The 24,601-nt window shown below is 42.5% G+C and overlaps 1 long non-coding RNA gene across 1 annotated transcript; it reads right to left on the reverse strand.

Annotated features, from left to right (window-relative positions):
- Nucleotides 1–8,067: 8,067 nt before the first annotated feature.
- On the reverse strand, nt 8,068–23,580 carry LOC113241333 (uncharacterized). The gene is made up of 4 exons (XR_007190112.2): nt 23,285–23,580; nt 22,959–23,177; nt 16,222–16,463; nt 8,068–11,088 (listed from the first exon to the last, which is right to left on the reverse strand). It is a non-coding gene; the product is annotated as an uncharacterized LOC113241333 (long non-coding RNA).
- Between the last annotated feature and the right edge of the window lie 1,021 nt (nt 23,581–24,601).

The following is a 24,601-nucleotide window of genomic DNA, read 5'->3' on the forward strand; positions in this document are numbered from 1 at the left end:
AGAATCATGACACAGAAAATGTTACTGTTTTTTTTTTAAGTAGTAGAATGGATACTATTCTGATTATAGAATGTGCAGAAAGAGAAATAATCTTAGAAAAACAAAACAGAAAATATCTCCAATGTCTTTTTTTAAGGGTATGCCATTGCCAAATCCCCTGAGAAATGGAATCCCTGCTGGTCTTGCTTCCAGATGGGCGATAAACTACATGACCCCCGAAATACCTTTTAGTGAGCCTCAGACATGACTTGTTAACTAATGCAACACATGGCCAGGCTCCCCACGAAAACAAACAGAAAATTGGGCAAACTCCAGAGGATTCATCCTCAACACTTCCCCTTCCATGGCTGCAAAAAGTAAGCTCATTTGAATTAATTGCTTTCTGTTACTTGTGGAGATCTACTCAGGAAGAATTACTTTATAACCCCAGGATAAATATTGGATTTTTGCTTCGCCATTAGTAGTGTTTTGGATTTTTGGAGGGAGAATATATTCATGTATCGCAAGTGTAATTAAACACTGGTTTTTCTTTATTTTTTATCCTTTTAATTTTTTTTAACTCAAAATGGATGAAAGACCTAAATGTGAGACAGGAATCCATCAAAATCCTAGAGGAGAACACAGGCAGTAACCTCTTTGACCTCAGCCGCAGCAATTTTTTGCTAGACATTCTCCAAGGGCAAGGGGAACAAAAGTAACAATGTACTATTGGGACTTCATCAGGATAGAAAGCTTTTGCACAGCAAAGGAAACAGTCAACAAAACCAAAAGACAACCTACACAATGGGAGAAGATATTTGCAAATGTTTTATCAGACAAAGGGCTAATATCCAAGATCTATAAATAACTTCCCAAACTCAACAACACCACGCCCTCCAAAAAAAAAATCCAGTCAAGAAATGGGCAGAAGACATGAACAGACATTTCTTCAAAGAAGACATCCAAATGGCCAAGAGAGACGTGAAAAAAAAAAAAAAAAAAAAACGCTCAACATCACTTGTCATCAGGAAACTACAAATCAAAACCACAATGAGATAGCACCTCACACCAGTCAGAATGGCTAAAATTAACAAGTCAGGAAACAACAAATGTTGGCGAGGATGTGGAGAAAAGGGAACCCTCTTACACTGTTGGTGGGAATGCAAGATGGCGCAGCCACTCTGGAAAACAGTGTGGAGGTTCCTCAAGAAATTAAAAACAGAGCTACCCTATGACCCAGCCATTGCACTACTAAGTATTTACCCAAAGGATACAAACATTGTGACCCAAAGGGTCATGCACCCCAACGTTTATAAGCAGAAATGTCCATAATAGCCAAACTGTGGAAAGAGCCCAGATGTCCTTCAGCAGATGAATGGATAAAGAAGATGATGTGTATACACACACACACACACACACACACACACACACACACACACACTGGAATATTACTCAGCCATCAAAAAAGATGATATCTTACCATTTACATCGACGTGGATGGAACTGGAGTGCATTATGTTGAGTGAAATAAGTCAAGCAAAGATGAACACTGGTTTTTAAATAGTAAGAGTTACATAGTTTAGATGGTCTTTGCAGTAGTTAGTAAGGAAGATCTGTATGAAATGCCCATGTTGTGATGGTTATATTGATTATTGATGATAAAAATAAGCAATCTGATAAGTTCATGTGGGTTACTCTAATGCAGGTGTAAGTGTTGGTTCTTTCAAACATTGTCTCGATTTGGGAGCTTTTTTGGAAGTGTGACTGTCACTTAATCCACCTACTACAGCACCCAGAATTTGATTACACCTATGGGTCAAGTCCACCTGGTCCAGATACTGTCCTTAATAAAAACTGACTAGAGTCTTCAAATTTAAAAATATAGAACAGCTTAAGTTTTGGTTGAAAATAATTAAACCTAATTGTTTTGCCACAAAGATAGGCAGCAAATTACAAATAATTTAAGTAAAGTCCAGCCTGGTTGTGGGACTAGCTATGCATCTGTTTTCTCTTGGTAAAGACCTTGGCCAAGAACAATGGAGCCAGAATGATGTCCTCACTGCCCCATCTCCTTGTCTATTTCCCCTTCTCCATCTTCAACTCACATTCTTTAATCATGTGCTCCTCACTGGGGAGTGCTGGTTTGGTGGCTTTCAGGCACTGTCATTAATATGTCATTGCAAAGAGTTCTATCTCATTATTGGCAATTGCCCCAAGTTCAGCTCTTAGAGTACCATATTTTGTCTTGAGCATTCTTGGTATTACTAATGGCTGTCGCACAAATCTTTTCAATGTACCAACTGCAGAAGCTGTGGCTTTTCTTAGGACTTTCAGACAGGAGAGCAATGCAGTGTCACACTTAAAAGACTGGTCTCAAACAAATTATATAATCTCTCAGAGCCTCAGGAATGTGAAGTCTGTTCCTCTGATTGGCACCCATAGAATGAGAGCTGTTACTATTATTTCAGCAGAATGTTTGCTTATGCAGAAGTGGGAATAAGTTAATGGGAATGTAAGGGCTTAGTTGTAAAATAAATATTGCCCAGAAAAATTGCTGCCTATAGAATATTTCCTGTTACTCCAAACCCTTTTTCTTTTTTCTTTCCTTTCTTTTCTTTTTTCTCTTCTTTTTTCTTTTCTCTTTTCTTTTCTTTCCTTTTCTTTTTTTAGAGAGAGGGAGAGAGAGAGAGAAAGCGTGAGAGTGGGGATGGGGGAGAGGGGCCAAAGGAGAGGGAGAGAGAGACTCCCAAGCAGGCTCCATGCCTAGAGTGGAGCCTCACACGGAGCTCAATCCCACGACCCTGAGCTCGTGACCTGAGCCAAAATCATGAGTCAGATGCTTAACCAACTGAGCCACCCAGGCAGCCCTTTTACAATTTTTATTATGGAAAATTTCAAATAGTCAAAGATAGAGAGTAGAGTATAATAAAACTACATGTACCTAACTCCAGCCGTTGTCAACATTCTGCTGTTTATGCTTCATTCCCTCCACCCCCGTTTTTTTTTGTTTTGTTTTTTTTGCTGCAATATGTTAAAGCAAACCCCAGACATTGTGTTATTTTATATCTAACACTTCCGTACGTATTTCTAACTAACAAGGTCTCCCTTCCGTTGCTTAAAAAGAAACATACCTACCTTGCCATTATCACAGATAATAACATTAACAGTAATTTCTTCAATTGCATTTCAACCCAAACAATATTTGAATTTCTCTAATTGTCTCGAAAATGTCTTTTTACAGTTGGCTTATCTTTTTACCACGTTCCACACAAGGTCTACACACAGCATTTAATGAACATGTTGGGTGTTTCCAATCTTACCACACCCCCTCCCCCTTTATTTGTGCCATTTGCTTGTTAGAGAAGCTGAGTCATATTCCCAGAACGTCACACATTCTGAACTTGGCCAGTTGCTTCCTCATCAAGTCAACGCACTGTTTCTTCTCTCCTCCATATTTCCAGTGACAGAACTTCAGATCTAGAAAGTTGATGAGATTCCGGTTGCATTTTGTAGACAAGATTACTTCATAGGAGATGTAGAGTGGTACCACGAGGCAGTCATTTTAGTGATGCTGAAACTGGGCAGTGTGTCCACGTGGGATGAGTTTCATGTCTCCATTATGAAGTTTGCCATCAACTTTCTTCCAAATGAGCACCTTTTCATTGCATGTTTACTCTCAAGAGATTTATTGTCAATGAGTAACATACTCAAGACTTCTTGACCCGCGCTCATTTCAGATGCATCCTAAGTTCCCATGCCACTCCTATCCCTAGTTCGGACACCAATTTTATGCTCAAAAAAAAAAAAAAAAAGACACTTTCTTTAACAAGCTTCTTAACTCTCCATTTCCCCTCATATGCTTACTCGACCTTTTTTTTTAGCTGATAGATAGTTGTTTTTTGTTTTTAAGATTCCATTTATTTATTTTAGAGAGAGAGAGTAGGAGCGGGAGAAGAGAGGGAGAGGGAGAAGCAGACTCCCCGCTGAGCCGAGCGCCAGATGTGGGGCTCGATCCCAGGACCTGGGATCATGACCTGAGCCTAAGGCGGATGCATAACCAACTGAGCCAGCCAGGTGCCCCAACAGATAGTTTTCTTCACCAGCTGGCCCCCTTTCCCTACCAAATGCCTATTTGTCAGTGTTTCAGAAACAGATCTCTCGGTAAGGTCCAGGACACTCTTTACCTTGCTCTCTGCTGCAAGATTGCACAATTACACTGTGGCGTTATCCACTCGATAGGCCTGCTGGGCCTTCATCTGCAAGGTCCTATGGATTCACATGAGCTACTTGGAGGAACTGCAGTGATTTGTCAGTGATCTGGCAACATAGGAGTGCCTAGAACCTTCCAGGTGATGAATGCTATTGAATAAATTGTTTCTAATTAATTATAATGAATTTTCACATGCCCCTTGTTCACGTGGTAAATAAATAGTAAATAACATATATTCTTATATAACCCATGGAGCTTCAGTCTTGAAAGCAAATGATTTCTTTGCATGGGAAGATATTTAGGGTAAATTCAGAAAATCATTAAGAAAAAGGTTTTGGGGGGCACCTGGGTGGCTCAGTTGGTTAAGTGTCTTTTTTTTTTTATGTTCAATTAGCCATCATTAGTTTTTGATGTAGTGTTCAATGATTCATTAGCTGCATATAACACCCAGTGCTCATCACCACACGTGCCCTCCTTAATACCCATCACCCAGTTATCTCATCCCTCCACCCCCTCCCTTCTGTAACCCTCAGTTTGTTTCCCGGAGTCCACAGTCTCATGGTTTGTCTCCCTCTCTGATTTCTTCCCATCCAATTTTCTCTCCATTTCCTGTGGTCCTTCATGCTATTCCTTATGTTTCACATATGAGTGAAACAATATGATAATTGTCTTTCTCTGCTTATTTCACTCAGCATAATCTCCTCCAGTCCCATCCATGTTGATGCAAATGTTGGGTGATCATTCTTTCTGATGGCTGAGGAATATTCCATTGTATATATGGACCACATCTTCTTAATCCAGTCATCTGTTGAAGAGCATCTTGGCTCCTTCCACAGTTTGGCAGTTGTGGACAATGCTGCTATAAACATTGGGGTACATGTGCACCTTCTTTTCATTACATCTGTATCTTTGGGGTAAATACCTAGTAATGCAATTGCTGGGTCATAGGGTAGCTCTTAATTTCTTGAGGAACCTCCACACTGCTATCCAGAGTGGCTGTACTAACTTGCATTCCCACCAATGGCATAAGAGGGTTCCCCTTTCTCCACATCCTCGCCAACATTTGTTGTTTCCTGTCCTGGTAATTTTGGCCATTCTAGCTGGTGTAAGGTGCTATCTCATTGTGGTTTTGATTTGTATTTCCCTGATGGCTAGTGATGTTCAACATTTTTTCATGTGTCTGTTAGCCATTTGTATGTCTTCTTTGGAGAAGTGTTTGTTCATGTCTTCTGCCCATTTCTTGACTGGATTATTTGGTTTTAGGGTGTTGAGTTTGATAAGTTCTTTATAGATCTTGGATACCAGCCCTTTAAATGTAATGTCATTTACAAATATCTTTTCTCATTCCATGGATTGCCTCTTAGTTTTGCTGACTGTTTCCTTTGCTGTGCGAAAGCTTTTTATTTTGATGAAGTCCCAGAAGTTCATTTTTGCTTCTGTTTCCCTTGCCTTTAGAGACATGCCTTGAAAGAAGTCGCTGTGGTTGATGTCAAAGAGGTTACTGCTTATGTTCTCCTCTAGGGTTTTGATGGATTCCTGTCTCACATTTAGTTCTTTCACCCATTTTGAGTTTATCTTTGTGTATGGTGTAAGAAAATGGTCCAGTTTCATTCTTCTGCATGTGGTTGTCCAGTTTTCCCAGCACCATTTATTGAAGAGACTGTCTTTTTTCCATTGGATAGTCTTTCCTGCTTTGTCGAAGATTAGTCGACCATAGAGTTGAGGGTCCATTTCTGGGGTCTCTATTCTGTTCCACTGATCTATGAGTCTGTTTTGTGCCAGTACCCTGCTGTCTTGATGATCACAGCTTTGTAATATAGCTTGAAGTCAGACATTGTGATGACTTCGGTTTTCTTTTTCAACAATCGCCTGGCGATTCTGGATCTTTTCTGGTTCCATACAAATTTTAGGATTGTTTGGTTCAGCTTTACGAAAAATGTCCACAGTATTTTGATAGGGATGGCACTGAAAGTGTAGATTCCTCTAGGCAGCATAGACATTTTCACAATGTTTATTCTTCCAATCCATGAGCATGGAATGTTTTTCTATCTCTTTGTGTCTTCCTCCATTTCTTTCATAAGTGTTCTGTAGTTTCTAGAGTATAGACCTTTTACCTCTTTGGTTAGGTTTATTTCTAGGTATCTTACGGGTTTTGGTGCTATTATAAATGGAATCGATTCCTCAATTTCTCTTTCTTCAGTTACATTGTTAGTGTATAGGAACACAACTGATGGAGCACCTGGGTGGCTCAGTTGTTAAGCGTCTGCCTTTGGCTCAGGTCATGATCCCAGGGTCCTGGGATCTAACCCCGCATTGGGCTCCCTGCTCAGTGGGAAGCCTGCTTCTCTCTCTCCCACTCCCCCTGCTTGTGTTCCCTCTCTTGCTGTCCCTCTCTCTGTCAAATAATAAATAAAATCTTTAAAAAAAAGAAAAAGAAACACAACTGATTTCTGTGCACTGATTTTGTATCCTGTCACGTTGCTGAATTGCTGTGAGTTCTAGTAATTTGGAGTGTTTTGGGTTTTCCACATGAAGTATCATGTCATCTGAGAAGAGAGAGTTTGACTTCCTTTTTGCCAATTGGAATGCCTTTTATTTCTTTTTGTTGTCTGATCACTGATGCTAGGATTTGTAGTACTATGTTGAACAAAAGTGGTGAGAGTGGGCATCCCTGTCGTGTTCCTGACCTTAAGGGAAAAGCTCTCAGTTTTTCCCCTTTGAAAATGATATTCGCTATGGGCTTTTCATAGATGGCTTTTACGATATTGAGGTATGTTCCTCTATCCCTATATCTTGAAGGCAACACCACCCAGGCAAAGACACCCGAGAAGCCAAGCAGCAGGCCCCTCCCCCAGAAGACAGACTGGAAGAACAAGTGAATGATAAGCTTATTTCCCACAGGACTGTAAAACTCCAGCGCCAGGGGAAAATAATATAGGGAGTTCCAGGTGTTCCCTCATGACTCATTTATACTTCAGGCTAAAATTTTATATTTCTTTCTTAGTTTCTTTTCTCATTTTTTCTTTTTTCTTTTTTTTTTTACCCTGTTCCCTTTTCAAATAAATTATTTCCTAACCTATGTTTCTAAGTCGCTTCTTAACATTTTTTTCACATCTATGTTTTATAGATGTGTGCCCCATACTAGCCCGTTTTTCACTCTATTCTACTTTATCTTGATATATATATTCTGATTTCTTTGCAATTTTGGGATATAGTGTCTTCTAACAGAGACCAAAAATCAATCAGGAACAGGCAGATCACCCTGCTTTGTCCACCCTGAGAGATTACAATATCTCTCCCACCCCACCCCCCTTTTCTTCTTTTTTCCTTTTTCTTTTTTATTGTTTTGGGTCATCTTGGTTATGGTTGTGTATCTGTGATAGCTTTCAACCACTTCGGATTATTTCTAGGGTACATTTTGCTTGGGTCGCGGTTGATATTTTGGACTCTATTCATTCACTCAGCCATCCCTCGACAGAATGACTAGAAAGAGAAACTCCCAACAAAGAAAAGAACCAAAGATAATGTCCTCCCCTACAGAACTAGTGGATATGGATATAAGCAAGAGGTTAGAGATAGACCTCAGGATAGCAATCATGAAGTCAATAGCTAGGCTTGATAAAAGCATCTGATTCTTGATTTCCTCTCGGATCATGATCTCATGGTTGTGAGATCGTGCCTGCAGTCGGGCTCCACGCTGGCCTCGGAGTCTACTTGGGATTCTCTCCCTCCCTCTCCCCTTCCATCCTCCACTTGCATACACGCTCTCTCTAAACAAAAAAACCAAACAAACAAAAAAAACCCAAACCTATAAAAAGAGTTTATTTACCCAATTATCAGTATATTATAAATGTGCTTAAAAGCTTTTAAAATTCCATTTATTGGGGCCCCTGGGTGTCTCAGTCAGTTAAGTGTCTGCCTTCAGCTCCGGTCATGATCTCCTGCTCCATGGGGAGTCTACTTCTCCCTCTTCCTCTCCCTCTGCCCCAACCCTACTCATTTTTTCTCTCTCTCTCTCAAATAAGTAAATAAAATCTTTTTTTTTAATTCTGTTTATTTACAACATACTGGGAATCATATTTAAACATCTTAGTCAGTTTGGGTGGCTATAACAAAAACACTAGTAACTGAGTGGCTTTTAAACAACGGACATCCAGTTCTCACAGTTCTAGAAAGTAAGAAGTGCAAGATCACAGTGCTGGCTGAGTTGGTGTCTGGTCAGAGCCCACCTCCTGGTTCACAGATGCCTTTTCACTGTCGCCTCACACAGTGGAAGGGACAAGCCGTCTCTCTCTCAGGTCCCTCTAATAAGAGACCTCACGACCGAAGCACCTCCCAAAGGCCCCACTGTCCAATATCATCACCTTGGGGGTTAGGTTTCAATATACAAATGGGAGGGGAGCAAACATTCAGTTCAGAGCAAACTGAAAAGTAAAACTTTCCCCTAATTGTGGGATCCAAGAGTCTAACTTCGGAGGTAGGAAAGTCATCAAGATCTGGTAGTTCCTTGGGCATAACTGATACTCACATAGACTTTCAGCATCTCATGAAAAGAATACATATAATCAGTCTCCCTTGAAATGTCAAAGTGAACCTTTATAATCTCTTCATGATAAATGTACTCTTTGTGTCCTAGAGACTTTACTAGAAGATGGAGTGGCCCTGGCAAAAAATTGACTGGTTTTGTTACCAACGTGCTGATAAATTAGAATCACTGATTTAATCAAATACCAAATGGGGGAAAAAAAGGCATACCTTTGAAAAGGAGATATTTCCAACACTCTCTGTCCCACTATTATCCCTGTTACCAAGGAAAGATCAGGCTCGGGTGTAGCCTTCAATTTAATATGTTAAATATTTAAAAGATTAGAAAGTCTGAGGGGAAAGAGTAGTCTCTACCAGAAGACAGCAATATCTGTGTCACCCCGGCAAGGCACACAAAGAGGAAAAAGACTGGACATGTTTCTCAATGACCACTTTACAGTGAGGACAGGGAACGATCAAGTCCAGGATATTAGCGGGCATGTTTCTGACAAGGAGAATTACTTTATGAGGTCAACTGAAGTGTGTCTCCCGGCTTGACATACACAAATGGAGGCTATCTCAGACAAACACAAAATGGTGTTGACATTTCCAAATAGAGTCAATGGACAAGGAATAAGATAAAAGCATTAAGTGCCCTCGATGGCTGCTTTAAATAGGCATAGTGGTGTTGTTGTTAGGAATGACCTATGTAAATGCTCCCAAGGTCATCGTTGGTATCCTCTGGTCTCCTATTATCTAACTCAGTCCAATGGAAGAAGCCCCGCCAAGGGGCTCCACTTCAGGGACAGCATTAACGACCTCATTTCCAGATTGTGATAAGCCAATATGAAGACCTTCTGTTAACTAGATTCTCATAGGGGGCGCCTGGGTGGCTCAGCTGATTAAGCATCTGCCTTCCGCTCAGGGCATGATCTCAGGGTCCTGGGATCGAGCCCCACATGGGAAGCCTGCTTCTCCCTCTCTCTCTGTGCTTCCCCCACACACACACACTTTCTCTCTCTCCCTCAAATAAATAGATAAAAACTTTTTTTAAAACACCTGGAAGCTCATAGTTGGTAGACCTTAAATTTCAATATGAAGAAAGGAGATGCCACCATCCACAACCCAAGCCCCATCAAGAAATCCAAGTTATCACCGAGCAACTTTGTATCACTTGGAATTTCTATCCTCATAGTTTACACCTAGTAGGGACACACCGTATTTGAAAAGACAGAATGAATTTGACACTTTCATGAAGTTTTGTTTGCTCTTGATAGCACATCCCATCCTGTGCCTACTTCTTACGGCATATGCCAATCACCCCAGTTTTGGCCTTTAGTTGCCAAACGACCCCATAAAAAGCATTTGGGCCATAGCCATCATCTCTTTCATTATCAAGCACCTCGTGCATTATCAAGCACTATCCTAAGTTTAGGGAAGTTTGGGGTCGAAAAAAGTTACAATATATGGTCTGCCACATGAGAAATTGTCCATGCCTCTTCCTGTAAATCTGTGAAACATCCTATCTTGTCAAATTGTAAGAGTACAGGTTTTGCATTTAAAGAGTTACCCTGCAATGATACATTTCAAAGCCAGTTCTGCATGAAACTGATGTGGACATTCACTGGTGACATCTGTCACTTGGAATTTTTCCCTTAATAAAATTGACTGTGAGCAAGTAACAGAGGCTTATTGCTTCAGGACATCTGGCATATGGAAATAGCTCTTTGCAAAGAACCGAATGTTAAACTGTTTTCATTACAATGGGACCCTACCTGAGCCACATACAAGTTCGGCTACAGTGAAAGACTTTTTCCTCCATCCAAACAAAGTCTGCTATCTACCGCTCATGTGGCCCAAATGTTTCATGGGAGAATGAACAAATTATGCCTCTGAAGAGTAGCTGGGTATTTATTCTGACACAGCTTCCACAGGACAACCAGCAACCTCATTTGAAGTAAATTCCTTAGTCTGTTCCAATAAGAATAATAGTGTTGGGACTCTGCTCCCTGCTCTAAAGAGGGCAAATCCATTTGCTGCTGGAGAAAAGTCTCCGGGATGGATCTAACCTATTCGCTTTGTGGGTTTTGATGCTGCTGGGTCAGCCAATGATACTTCAAGCTGGTGCTGGTTTGGACACAGTCGAGAGAGCTCCGTGGAGTGTTTTTTCTTTAACAACTCAATCATGACTGCAAAAACACGATCAGTATCAGAGATGTGGAGTAGTAACTCGTCTTGACAGCAGTGAACTAATCAACATCCATCATTAGATTGTTCCAACATCTTTCACGATGGAATATCTGACTTAAAAAGAAACTGTCGGACAGGCTTCAGCGTCTCCACAGCATTCATCTGGAGCAATCTGCAGTGTTTATCTGTAGTTTAAATGCAAAAAGAAAAGAAAAATCACTCTAATGTTTCATGCAAGGCAGCTTCTGGAGCAAAATTAATAATGGCTGCAATTTGCGGAATGGTTCTCTCATGTTGTGTAGGCTAAATCCAACTAATTTAATTCCTTTGCAGTAATGGCTTAAAATATTGCAGAAGAAACATTCAAAACACCGTGAACGTGGAACAACTCTACAGTCCTCTGTTTACCGATCTCCTTTAGAGAATGCCCACCAACATTATTCTTGGCTCAATGACTTGTTTGCTTTCCCCCATCTATCTAGCACTGTTTTTCCAGATTCATCCATTTTCATTTTTGGTGAATTCTAATTGGCTCCCACTGAGGCTTGGCAGCCACCAAACGGATCATATGCCAGTTTAATTGACTCCAGGGATATTTAACAAATTGTTCACTATTTCACTGTGCACTGAAGGCTAGCCGTCACTACTGTTTTGTTTTTTTTTTTTTCCTGTCACTATAACCATTGCGGCCATTATGACAGCCCTGCACATGATTTATTTTGTGGCGTAATTTACTGCGCGGGACAAATAATAATGCTTCACCACCTCCATCTCTTCCACCACTGAAAATATGAGATTAAAGATAGACTTCTGCTTTTACATGAAAAATAATGATTGCGAGCCTGTCAATTGCTAGCCAATTCAATTCCATATAACACCGGACACCTACAAAGACGTATTGAAATGAAATCATTGTGTGATAATTCATTCCATCCTTCCAAAATGAGCATTCAATCAGCTTTAAAAAAAATGCAATAGACCTATTCATCAGATGTTTAATGAATGAGTTTTAAATAACATGGGATCATAGAAAACATCTTTGAAATATTTGAATCCAAGCTTTGTTTCTTTAAAAACAAATCCATTAGAGGGGAAAAAAATTGCACTTCATCGTATTGTTTATAGACTACAAAGATTTCACTTCCTGGTAATAATTTATAAGGCAATGAGATGAAAATATGCAAATTTCCAAGAAGCATTCAACAGAGCAGGCTTTTCTTGTTTAGCAAAGTTTAGTTTCTTTGATCCTTTCAATCCGGTGAGTTAACGCTGAGTACCGCAGACATGCCACGCTACCCTACGGAGTGAACTGTGACTTATGGCTCTGGATTTGGCCAAATGCACAAACCGGAAGGACAGATGGGGGAGCAGCATGCAAAGATCAGGAGAGGCCCCTCTTAAATGAGAATATGCTATAATCAGAGACGGGAAGAGCGTTCTTCTGCTGACCTCTGGGGACAAAGCACATCGTGACCATTACATTGTGAATGAGCCCAAAGGCCAAATGGCAGAAGGTGCAGGGAGTTGATATAAATTTTACAACCTAATCCACTTTCCTCACATGAGAATTTAAAATTATAAAGCTCCATTTTCATGCAATGAGCACAAAAGGGCACTTCCCCAAACCTCCAGTAACCATCCATTCATTTCTTCACACTTTTTTTTCTTTTTTGTCTTCTGCCAGCTCTTGTCTTTCTTCTACCTCCCAACCCCGTGCCACGATTCCCGTGTTCGCTGCTCTGTTGGAGACCTGTTAGACTGGGCATCTGATGTGTTGCTGGAGCCATCCGTTTTGGAGACAGGTGCTCTAACATTCAGTGACATTATTAGGGCCAATGGAATAGCTCCTGGGGCATCTTCAGTGGCTCTGGTTGCCAGCTGTAAAAATAATTTGCTGAGCGCCTACTCTGTGCCTCGCACTGTCTCGGGCCCCAATGCTGCCTTAGGGAACAAACAGACCAGGGTCCTGAGGAGTCCCACTCCAGGCCAAAATCCTACGTGTAATCTCTCAGGCCCGACCGTAGCTAATTATAAGGTTTGAGCCTGGCAGGCTTCCCAGGGAACCTCCTGATGGTGGGGAGGTACTGGAAGACCTCTTCCTCCACTCTGACTCATGCTCAGTACTTTTCCACTCCTTGCCCTTTTCCTGCCCCCAATTCCCCCCTTCCACAAAACGGCGGGACCCTGTGGCTCAGTGCTCCCTCAGCAGTGTACAGATCTACCTGGTCCTCGCTCAGCTCCATTTATGAGTACATGGAACAGAGGGGAAGCCAGCACCTGCCTTCCCTTTGTGGCCTTTTGCTGACACTATTGCAATAAATGAGTAAAGGCTTGAGGGTTTGGCTCATTGTCTTAATTGACCCCTTGGACACCAGGGAGCTTTCTAACTAGTCCTTGCCCTCCTGAAGCTTACATTCTAGATGACTCTGTGATTTGGGTTAAAAACTCAATGACTTTCAAAAGTAAGTGTTAGAAGAAAGTTAGCACATTCATTATCAATAACTAGCTACTTAAGTCAAGTCTTTATTTCAGGACTGGTCATTAGGGAAGGTACAAAACACAAAATGTTGTCCAAGGTCCCAGCTTTGGGTAAGCATGCCCTGGAAGGTCTTAGTATGCCTTAGTTGCCTTGGGCTGCCATAACATAATACCACAGGCGGGGTGGCTTCAACAGCAGACATTTATTTCTCAAAGTTCTGAAGGCTGGAAGCCCAAGATCAAGGTGAAGTGCCCCCAGATTCAATTCCTGATAAAGACCTGTTTCCTGGATTGTAGACAGCCACCTTCTTCCTGTGACCTTACATGGCAGGGAGACTGAGTTCTGGTCTCTCTTTCTCTTCTTAAAAGAACATTACTCCCATGATGGGAGCCCCATCCTCATGCCCTCATCTAAACCGAATTGCCTCCCAAAAGCCAACCTCGAAATACCATTACACTGAGGTTTAGGGCTTCAACATATGGATTTGGGAGGGATACAAACATTCAGTCCATAACAGTAGCCATGGGGCATTGTGATAGGTACCATATTTTTGAGAGTGATGGAGCACATTGAGAAGGGAGTTAATTGGGCATTTGTTTTGGTTTTGTTTTATTTATTTTGTTTGGTTTCTTTTTTTGTTTACCCAGCATTTTTCCTTTCAGAAACTGCTGTTCCCCCGTGATGGGTACCAGAGGTAGACAAACTCAAGGTTAAGGGCACAGTCATCTAGACAAGTCTCCCCAAAACTTCTGACACCAACTACAAAGAGGATGCCAAACTTCAAAGCCTGAAGGAACAGTCCCCACAAGGCTACCCTCACCTCAGAAGCTCAGAGGTTCCCAGAGCCATCCTAATTTCAGACCAGCTGGCTACAAATTTGGGGGCTCCCATGAGCACCCTCAGTTTACTAGAAGTATGGTTTTATTATAGCAAAATGGTACAAATTATAGCCAGAGATGCAGAAAATAAAGTGTGAGAGGGTTCTAAATATGCATTCTCAGGGATGCATTACGCTCCCAGCATCAAAATGTTACAACAATTAAAGAATATTGCCAACCAGGGAAACTCGCCCAAGCTTTGGTCTCCAGAGTTTCAGTGGGATTTCATTACTTAGGCATGACTCATTGAATCATTGCCCACATGGTTGGATTCAATTTCTAACCACCACCCTTCTCCTGATTTTAAGCTGATATCTCATGGCTTCAAGTCACAACTTTCTCATCAAATGGCTGATCTTTCTGGCGTGGCCGGGCCCTTGCCTTGAATCACCTCGTTAGAATAAACCACCAGATGTGGTCCAAGCTGCTAACCACGGATAACAAAGACACTCCCATCACTTTGGAAATTCTAAGGGCTTAGGGATTATGTCACAAGGGCCAGGACCTAGGCCAGATCTCTCTTTGGGTGAAGTTAATTCATTACTACACAGTGGGACTGCCAGCCACCTTACTCGCCATGGTCACCAGGAACATCCCAGCCTCTGAGGCTGCTCAGTGGGGATTCGGGGTGGAGCCTACCTCGGGCTGGATTTGGTAGAAACTGCGTATGTGTGCATGAGAGGAAGAGACAGACAAAGATATCTGACAATATCACTTGAGTCTCTGAATTCGGCCACACGGGAAATCTTCTAGACTTCAGTTACAAGAGCTGATAGATTCCTCTTTTTTTTTTTTTTTTTTTGGCTTAAGCTATTTCAAGTCAGTTTTCTGACACAGTCTAAAGAGTCTTGTCTAATACTTGCAGAATTTTTGTGAGTGTTGAAGTGGAGACAAAGGATGGTTCCAGACCACCTTTACCTCCTTTGTGAAGCTGCCCGTGATCATTCCTACTGTCTAGTTTTCTAAAAATACAACACGGATTGTTTTCATTTGAAGTTAAACAAGAAATTCAAATTGATCTATACCCCACAAGAAAGTCGTGATAATTGATCCATTGATAATTCAGTTACTTAAAAAATAATGTAAAGCACTATTTCACAAACCCCAAAGGACCATCATGATCTAGTTTAATCCCTCCCCCTCCCCACAACCAGTCACTATAATCAACGGGAATAATCCTACCACTAAGTTTTACTGATAAAAACATTTAAGAAGCTGAATGAAAGGTTATTCTCATTCAGAACCAGCTTTTAGAATTGCAGCTCTTAATCTGAGTGAAGCACCACTCCGTGTTATAACCATAGGTAATGTATAATAGATATACATGGATATTAAAAACTTTAGCGGTAAAGTACCCAAATTTGCAAATTATTTATTACGTAAAAGGTTTTAGAGTCAATACATAAGAACTATAAGCTTCAGTTGACAGGGTTCTGAAATATTATGTTTCTTTGCCCAATAAAAATAAACTTTTCAAAGTCTTCTGACTCAGTTTTAAAACATTTTCCATTCAGGCTTAAACGTCCTATTATGTATAATTTTATTGAAATTTCCTAACAGATAGCTCTATTTTGAGGCACCTCAGATCCCCTCAGATATACTGCCTCCCAGCCCATTCTGCTACCAAGTGTTGGTTGCTATGGGCCAACCGACACTTGCTCTACACATGCCGGGCCTGAACAACAGCTGCTCAAAGTTTTTGGCTTCTCTTAGAACTTCTACACTTGGATGAAGCTCCACACCACACAGGCCAGATGGTGCTACCTAGAATTAAATTCCCACCAGGTCTTGTGCTTTCAACCACTGGCCCGTGAATGAGGTTTGGAGGAGAAGCAGGTGGCATTCTGGTCTGAAAGCCATGCCCCAAGATGGACCAACGGGGATTCTAGGGAGATTCATTAGGTGGACAAAAGGAGGATGCCATTTTGTAGCTGACATGTGGTGCTGATTGGGTGACTTACCGCATTGGCATGAAGCAGCAGCTGGGCCTGCAATTGTCTTACTTTCTCAATTCACCTTCAGTGTTCCCGAATCCTAGGCCATGGGTGTGTGTTAAGCTCGATGACAAAGAGCGCCCTCTTCTGCCAGACCACCTTCCCCACAGAGGTCGAAGGAAGCAAGAACAGACGTAGGCTTTCCTCATGGACTTCCAGCCTGCTCATCATCGTCTCTTCCCGACCACCTGCCCTGTGCACTCCAGCTCCTGCACCAAATACGGAGACAGCTTTATGGGACTGTCAAGCAAGTCCCCACAAGGGCATAAGCCAATTCCTGTGACAAATCCATGCGTAGAGTCTCCCCTTGGTTCTGCCTCTCTGGTTAACTGGAACTGATACACCTGGGGTAACCCTTAATGATGGAAAACAGGAAATGGGAAAAAAGCAGGCAAATGAATCCCTCCACTTCCCTCCACTTTTCCTACAGACTATTGCAAGGCATAGTGCTGTGCTGTAGCCCAGCCGGAAGCCTGTGTGGACATCCTTTGTGCCCACTTCCTGGCTTTATTTCTGCCCATTATGAAACGTAGCAAGCGTGGAGAGAGTCCAGTCTTCTCAGCAAGTCTAATAAGAGCCTTCCTGATCTGGTCCCTGCTGAGCTCACCAGCCATTATCATCTCCACATTACGTTATGGCCCTAATGAAATTCTTTCCGTGCCTTGAAGGTCACTTGTACTCTCTCCCCCGTGGGCCTTCACACAGGAAGTTCCCAAGCGTACTCTTCTCATCTCTGTCCTTCCCAACCCCATCCTTCAGTTCTCAAATTTGGCATCACTTTCTCCCAGAAACCCTCTCGAGTCCCTTAGACTAGGGAGGACGTGACCCATAACTCCCTGCTCTTTTCCTTCCGTAACACCTGTCACACGGGACTATAATTGCTTGTTTAGTTATTTCCCCCACCAGACTGTGTAACTCGTCTTCACTTACCGCCACGTGCCTAATGCGAAATACAAGGCCCGGCCCACAGGAGACGCTCTATAAATATTTGATGGATGAATGACCATCATTTTAAAGAGACAGCACGGCTCCCAGGCAGGGCTAATTTCACCATGATATGATTAAATGTATTGATATGTCTAAATAAAGAATGTATAAATCATTAAAGGAGCTGGTCAGTTAGGAAACATAGAAGAAGGGGAGTCACTGAGGTAAATGGTAGAATGCCTATCCAAGCATATCCGGAGATGAAGGAGAGTTAGCTAATGGACTTCAAATATTGTGGTCCCATTAGTAAGAACATCCCTTTTATGAAATGGATACGTTCAACTCTTTTAGCCGGATGCCATTAACTCCCTAGTTTCTAATTTCATTCTCATGTAGCAGTTTTGTAGTATTATTTGACTTGCCATGTCAGTCTGTCCACGAGGAGGCCATGTAGACTCTAAGTATTCCAAATCTCTGTGACAGTGATTTCTCATTATGAATTAATGAATTATCTGCAGGTCAGAGTGTGCACCGATCATGAACGGAGGTGGACGGGGTCCCATCCACTCTTTGCTCTGTGGACATCTCAACTGCTCTTACTTCACTTCTCAGGTTCCGTGGCCAACACTTGCTGGAATAAGGAGCTAAAGGCCCACAGGGTGGAAGGAGTTAGGACCGGGGCAGGGGTCATGTGCCATAACTGTCGTTCTTTCCAGGCCTCAGTGGATTCCTGGCTAGTTCAAGATTCTTTGTCAAGGAACCACAGCAAATCAACAGGCAGTTCTTGTAACATTTTGTTCTTTGGCACATGGAGGGAGTTATCTTCAAATTTACTCACCAACCGGAGTAATTTCTTAGTCATACTGACCAAAAGAGCACAAAAATGAAAGATTGTTTAAAAGCAATTTTTTAAAGTGACCATGTGAAGGTTGCTAAAAATACAGACTCTTGGAGCATGAGAGACTATGGACTCTGAGAAACAAACTGAGGGCTTCAGAGGGGAGGGGGTGGGGGAATGGGATAGACCGGTGATGGGTAGTAAGGAGGGCACGTATTGCATGGTGCACTGGGTGTTGTATGCAACTAATGAATCATCACACTTTACATCAGAAACCAGGAATGTACTGTATGGTGACTAACATAATATAATAAAAAAACATTAAAATAAAAAAAAATACAGACTCTTGGATCAGATACTCCAGAGCAAAGTTTTAGGTTCATTTAAAATGACAGAAAATAAGAGTTCTAAACAAAATAAAATAGATGGTCTTCCCTTGTTGCTGAAACAAAAAAGCAGAAAATTCTAAGAACCCTTATTTCCATAAACACTATGTATGATAAAAGTGACAAGTGAAACTTTGACAAGTGAAATACAGTTTATTAGTCTTCTGTATACTTGAGGGAAAGACTAATGGTTTAAATTTCAATTTTTGTAACATAAATGAAATTAGCAGCATCAATTTAGTAAAGGACTAATGCAAGAAACCCAAGTAAAAATTGTACAACTGACGCGGGAACCTTGTAGAAATATATGCCTCACACCTCACGTATGCTCTGCAGCAGCAAGTAAAAATGTCAGCAATTAATGCTCTGTTTCATCCAGGAAGGTACAACTCCTCGTTTAGATCCTTGTCCTTTAAAACCAAAAAGGACATGAGATAATTGGAAACAGTCTTGGAACCGTGCTCCTTATGAATTTTTCTGTGAGTGGGTGTTGGTCTATGGCCTTCTTTCTGTTCTTACATTGGAGAAGGGGGTCCAGTTAATTTCATGCAAAATACCAGCGTATTTAGCATTAGACTATACTTTTCATTTCTCTGATGGCTTGAGCAAAGCATGAGTTTCCTTTAATTAAAATGTGCACAGGGAATGCTAATGAAAATTTTGCTAAGGTTACAACACCTTTTGAAAACAAACCTAATCGCACACTGAAGAGAACACAGAGAGAAGAACGAAGAAAAGAAGAAAAACATTTAAAACTAATCAAAAAGACAAGCTAAAATAACTTTCATCAATCCCTTGACATTTGGCACCCTGAAAACGATAGCTTAGCATTTCAAGAGGAGAAGAAAATGAGATGAAGATGTTTCACTTGCTAATAAAAACAGAGGTAAGAATGACATTGCAGGATGGGGCGCCTGGGTGGCTCAGTTGGTTAAGCATCTGCCTTCTGCTCAGGGGTCTGATCTCGGGGTCCTGGGATCAAGTCCCGCATCGAGCTCCTGGCTCAGCAGGGAGTCTGCTTCTCCCGCTTCCTCTGCCCCTTCCGCTGCTTGTGCGTGCTTTCTCTCTCTCTCAAATAAATAAAAATCTTAAAAAAAAAAAAAAAAAAAAGAATGACATTGCAGGAATCTGAAAAGGCAAACAAAAAGTATCAGAGTGTAATCACTCCATGAGCTGGGAGGTAGACGCTCGCTCTTTAACGTAAGTGGAGGCAAACACAAGATTGCAAACTGTTTTATCATTCGTTTCCCACATTTTGTAAGTTGCTTTTTGTTTGTTCGTTTGTTTGTTTTTCCTCCCAGTCCTCCGTCTTCCTTAGATGAGACATGACACCATGGCTCTTTTTGTTAGTGTGCTGGAAATCATTCATAGAATGAGTGGCACCCAGAGAAGACTGGAGGGACATTAGTGTTCAAAGGGACTCGAGTATCTAACTTTTATTTTGAAGGTAAAAAAGCACCACCACCACCACCAACAGGAGACCAAAGAGAGCCCTCAGATAGCCCATCAGTCTGCAGCTGGGGCAGAACCTCAGGTCCACTGTTTCCACCAGCACACGTGCTCCCTCCATCCCTCAGAGTTTAGCACAGAAATGACCCCGGATCAAGATCGGGATCCCTGGTCTTGAGATCAGCCTTCGCTGCTCATCGCATGTGTGATCTGGGCAAACTTCGGTGACTTTGGTGGGCCAGTTTCCTGACCTTTAAAACAAGGGAATGGACTTGATGTCTGTAGGTTCTCGTCCACGTCTACATTAATCCGACCCTGTGGTAATCCTCCAGCTGAAAACAGCCATCTATCCCCTCTTTTAATGAAGGTAAATTTGGATTTATAGAATAAAAGAAGCTTCTGGTTTTACTGTTCTCGATCAATGACTCCTTCTCCTTGGATGGCCCTTGCCACACCCAGAAGATTTCATTTGCAGACTATGCATCTGAATTCGGTTAGACCTTGGGACACCGCCCTCAGGAAGTCCTCCCTGGGAGGCTCACATGGAATGCTTAGTTCTGGGCTGAGGTGGGGACCCTGGACTCACTAGGCACTTCAAGTTCATACTTGAAGTTCGCTCAGACTTGAAGTGCCAGGGAAACCCTTGAATGTCGCCATGACATCATAATCCTCTACAGATGATTTAGGACTTCCCATCTAAGTCACCTTCCCCTAAACTAACATTTCCACAGCTGCCCATCTTAGGGCCAATGAACAGGCTTTCAAAGAGAGGTCCGTGCTCTTCGTCTTCCTAAAGGGGCTCGCCAAAGGGGCTCGCCAAAGGGGCTAATCGAAAGGAAAAGAAGAAGCACGTGGTTTCTTTACCATATAACTCAAAAGAGTGATCGTCAGACAAGAAATATTATCAAATGGTTTCTATTATGAGCTGAATTTGTCTCCCCCCACCAAGTTCATATGCTGGAGTCCTAACCACCAGTACCTCAGAATATGACTGTATTTGGAAATAAGATCTTTAAAGAGGTCACTAAGTTAAACGAAGTCACTACAGTGGACACTAATCCAATCAGGCTGGTGTCCTTCTAAGAAGAGGAAATTTGGACACAGTTACAGAGGAAAGGCCAGGTGAAGACACAGGGAGACGACGGCCACCTGCAAGCCCAGGAAAGGGGTCTTGGAAGAAAACCAACCCTCTCGACACCCTGATCTCAGACTTCAAGCCTGCAGGACCGTGAGAAAAATAATTTGTTGTCTAAGCCACCTAACCGGTGGTACTTTGTTCTGGCAACCTAACAAACTAAGATAGTTTCCGCTTTTGTGTTACTAGTAGGCCTCTTTGTTATAAGAGGAACACATGTTCAGTGGCGACACCGGAAGCTCTGTGAGGACAGTACTCCATCTGCTGTAGTCACTACCTTATCCGTGGTGCCCACCGGGGTGCCCAATATGCAGCAGATGCCCCCAAAGTATTTGTTGACTGATTACAGACAAATTTAAAATTACGAACAAATATTAATAAAAATCACAAATCACGGGCAATCCCACTGACCACCGAAAACCATTATTCTCACATAGTATTATTTCCTCTTAGCCATTAAATATTCCTCAAAAACATCACCTGCATCTCTTGGAAAGATACCTGACTGAAACTGGGAGGCACACACACCATCATTTTTAACTACTCCCTTACTGTTAGGTATTTAAATTGTTTCCATTTCTGTCATTATAAAAAATACCATAAAAGCTATCCTTGTAAAACATATTATTGTGTCCTGTTTCCTCTGAGTAGATTTCTAGAAACGGGGTGCTTAAGTCAGATGTATACTTGTTAGTAAGGTTTTAACATATATGTCATGTTTTTATTATTTAGGGTTTTGTCAGTTCATACTCCCCCATCAGTATATTGGGTTTCTAGCTTCCAATAATAATTATTAGAATTCCAATATTAATTAAGCATTTACTCTGTGTCAGATGCTATACTAAACACTTTATAAGCATTACTTCACTGAAATTTCTCAAAACCCTTGTGAGGTGGTTACTAACATTATCTGCATCTTCCAGAACAGGAAATAGTCACAGAGAAAACACACGACATGCCTGTGTCCGCTTCGATAGTAAGAGGAAGAGCTAAGAAGCAAAACCAGTCTATCTGATTCTAGTAGCTCCCCGGTACCTTTTGCCAACACAGGGAATTACAGTTTCTTTTATCTTTGCAAACTTGATAGACAAAAACAGATTGCTTTTGTTTGAATTGTAGGCTTATTAATGCCTTGGCACCCATCTACGCTGGTTGCTTTATTGTTTTTTCAGAGTGGATTGTCTGTCTCTGTTCTTTGCTTTGTCTGCTATCAATGTGCAACACAGGCAGCAGCTGGAAGGGGAAGTTGCCCTGCACTCCCGATACTCCTGCAGACTCCCCGAACCCTAATCTCATTCAGATTTGGAACAGATAAGTTCTGATTAGTCATTGCAGTCAAATTTGCAAGGGAGTCTCATCATCTCATCAGCAATACGCATTTGGAGATAACCCACCCAGCCACTAATTTTATTTTATGCCTTTTTTTAACAATTTTATTTTATGCTTTTTTAAAACAATTTTATTTATTTGAGAGAAAGTGAGTGAGAGAGCATGGGGGGAGGGTCAGAGGGAGAAGCAGACTCCCTGCTGAGCAGGGAGCCCAATGCGGACTCGATCCCAGGGCTCTGGGATCAAGACCTGAGCCGAAGGCAGCCACTTAACCGACTGAGCCACCCAGGCGGCCCAATTTTTTGCCTTTTTCTTTTGCTAATGTTATGAGGTATTTCAATGGCATGGTTTCCTAATTTCTTCTTATTAAATCCAATTTTATGGCACTTCACAAAAACCCGACACTTTTCCCTCCAATTGTGGAAGGAAAGAAACAATGGGGGAGAAAAGGCAGAGCCAACACTTCCTCAGGCTCCCCTTTCGCGTCGTGTGATCACTGCAGGAAAAATGTGAGGGCAGCCCCGGCCTGAGCACACACCACCCAGCACGGTCTCCGCGTGTGCCTGGTGGCCCACAGGGAGCGGAGAGAGGAGGATTGTTTTATACCGGGAACCGGCGTTAGCGGAGCAGAAACATTTACCTGGGAGACGGGTTCCATGTGTGGGAGGGGTAATGACATGTTGAGGAGCTGCATTCAGGGTAAGAGAAGCCGCTAAGCCCTGGCAGTCACGCAGCGCCCCGCGAAGGCTCTGTGCCGTCGGGTCCAAGTGCTCCCGGGGGCGGGGCCGAGCCAAGGCTCAGCTCATGACGCGGAGCTCATGTCTGCAAACAGACTCCTCGATGACACAGCAGCTTGAGTCTGGAGAGCAAGAGGAGCTTCCTTATTCAAGATTTTCCGTTCCACATTTAGAATTCGAATATAGGAACGACCCCTGAGCTGCCCCCCCCGCACCCCCCCCCCCGCACCTGCTGTGGGTTTGTCTTCGCTAATTTAAAGAGAAGGAGAAAACTTCTTTCCCGGAGACCCAGATCTTTGGGCCCCAGCGGATGTGTGCATTAAGACGTGCTGATCCTTTAATAAAGAGCAGTCTCCGGATTGTTGACCTCCAGCCCGCTTCGGCTTAGCAGTAGCCCCAGTCAGCAGCGTCTGTGGGAAAACCAAACCGAAGGGAGTTAAAGTGTTTAGGCAGCAGCATTAGTGCTGACAGGGACGAGTCCCCGGGCCTGGGGCTCCTTCACCTGCTGCTGAGCCGCTGTTCACAACAGCCGGGTGGCCGGGAAAGCATATGCGTGGGGGTTCCTCTCTGCCAAAGCTTCCCCCCCCCCGCAAGCTCCCCCCCCCCCCCGCCCCCCACTCAGGGGTAGTTCGAGCAATTGTGTCACGCTGGGAGCTTCAGTGCAGATCATTCTGTAACCACTATCAAATCATACAAGTATCAGAGTCGAGGCTGCTTTAATCAAATTCCAAAGGAAGTAGTATTAATATGCAGCTGTGAGCAAAAGAATACATAGTCTCTTTGAAAGGCTGTATTACACAAAGTAGCCAATTAGGATGACCTTAAAGCAGTTCTAGAAAGCAGTTCACCTCATCATTAGTGCCTCCAAGAGCGAGCATGCGGAAGAACGTGGCTGACAGAACGCACGCTGTCCAAAGTGCAGCGGCTCCTTGTCACCCCGGCAGCCTTGCTGGAAGGCCAGGGAAGGAGCCGTCACTACCACACCCCAGCAAGGTGGCCTGGCAATTCTGCTCTTCTCGGCAAGGGCCCAGGGAGCCACACAGCTGCCCACGTACTCAAAGAAGGATCAGCTAAAGCCCCGCTCAGCCCCGCTTTCTGTTGACCTGGATAAATCCAGATACCCACTTCATTTTCGCTAAGGGGATAGAAGGAGACCTGCTCAGACACCAGCTGAATGCCGTGGCCCACAAGCAGGTTTTATTAGGGTCCGTGAATATAAGTGGACAGGGACACTATGCTCTTTTTTTCCAGATGCCAGATATGGCATAATTGGGATTCTGAAAAGAGATTAATCTAATAAATGGATTCAAAAGGCCAACTCATTCAAATGCCTCTCCAAAGAAAAGGTTACTATATCCTAGACTGATACCAATTTTATCCAATGAACAATTTGTTGGAAGCCATTATTTTTAAAACCGCATTCTGTGTTATCCGTCACCTTTCATAAGCAAAAATACTTCATATTTTAAAACAAAGCAAAACAAAGGTTTTTCCCCCCTCAGAAGATAGAAGTACTGTAGTTGGGATAAATTGTTCTACAATTGCT

Source organism: Ursus arctos, unplaced genomic scaffold (assembly GCF_023065955.2).
Source record: "Ursus arctos isolate Adak ecotype North America unplaced genomic scaffold, UrsArc2.0 scaffold_30, whole genome shotgun sequence".
In the NCBI taxonomy this organism is placed as follows: domain Eukaryota; kingdom Metazoa; phylum Chordata; class Mammalia; order Carnivora; family Ursidae; genus Ursus; species Ursus arctos.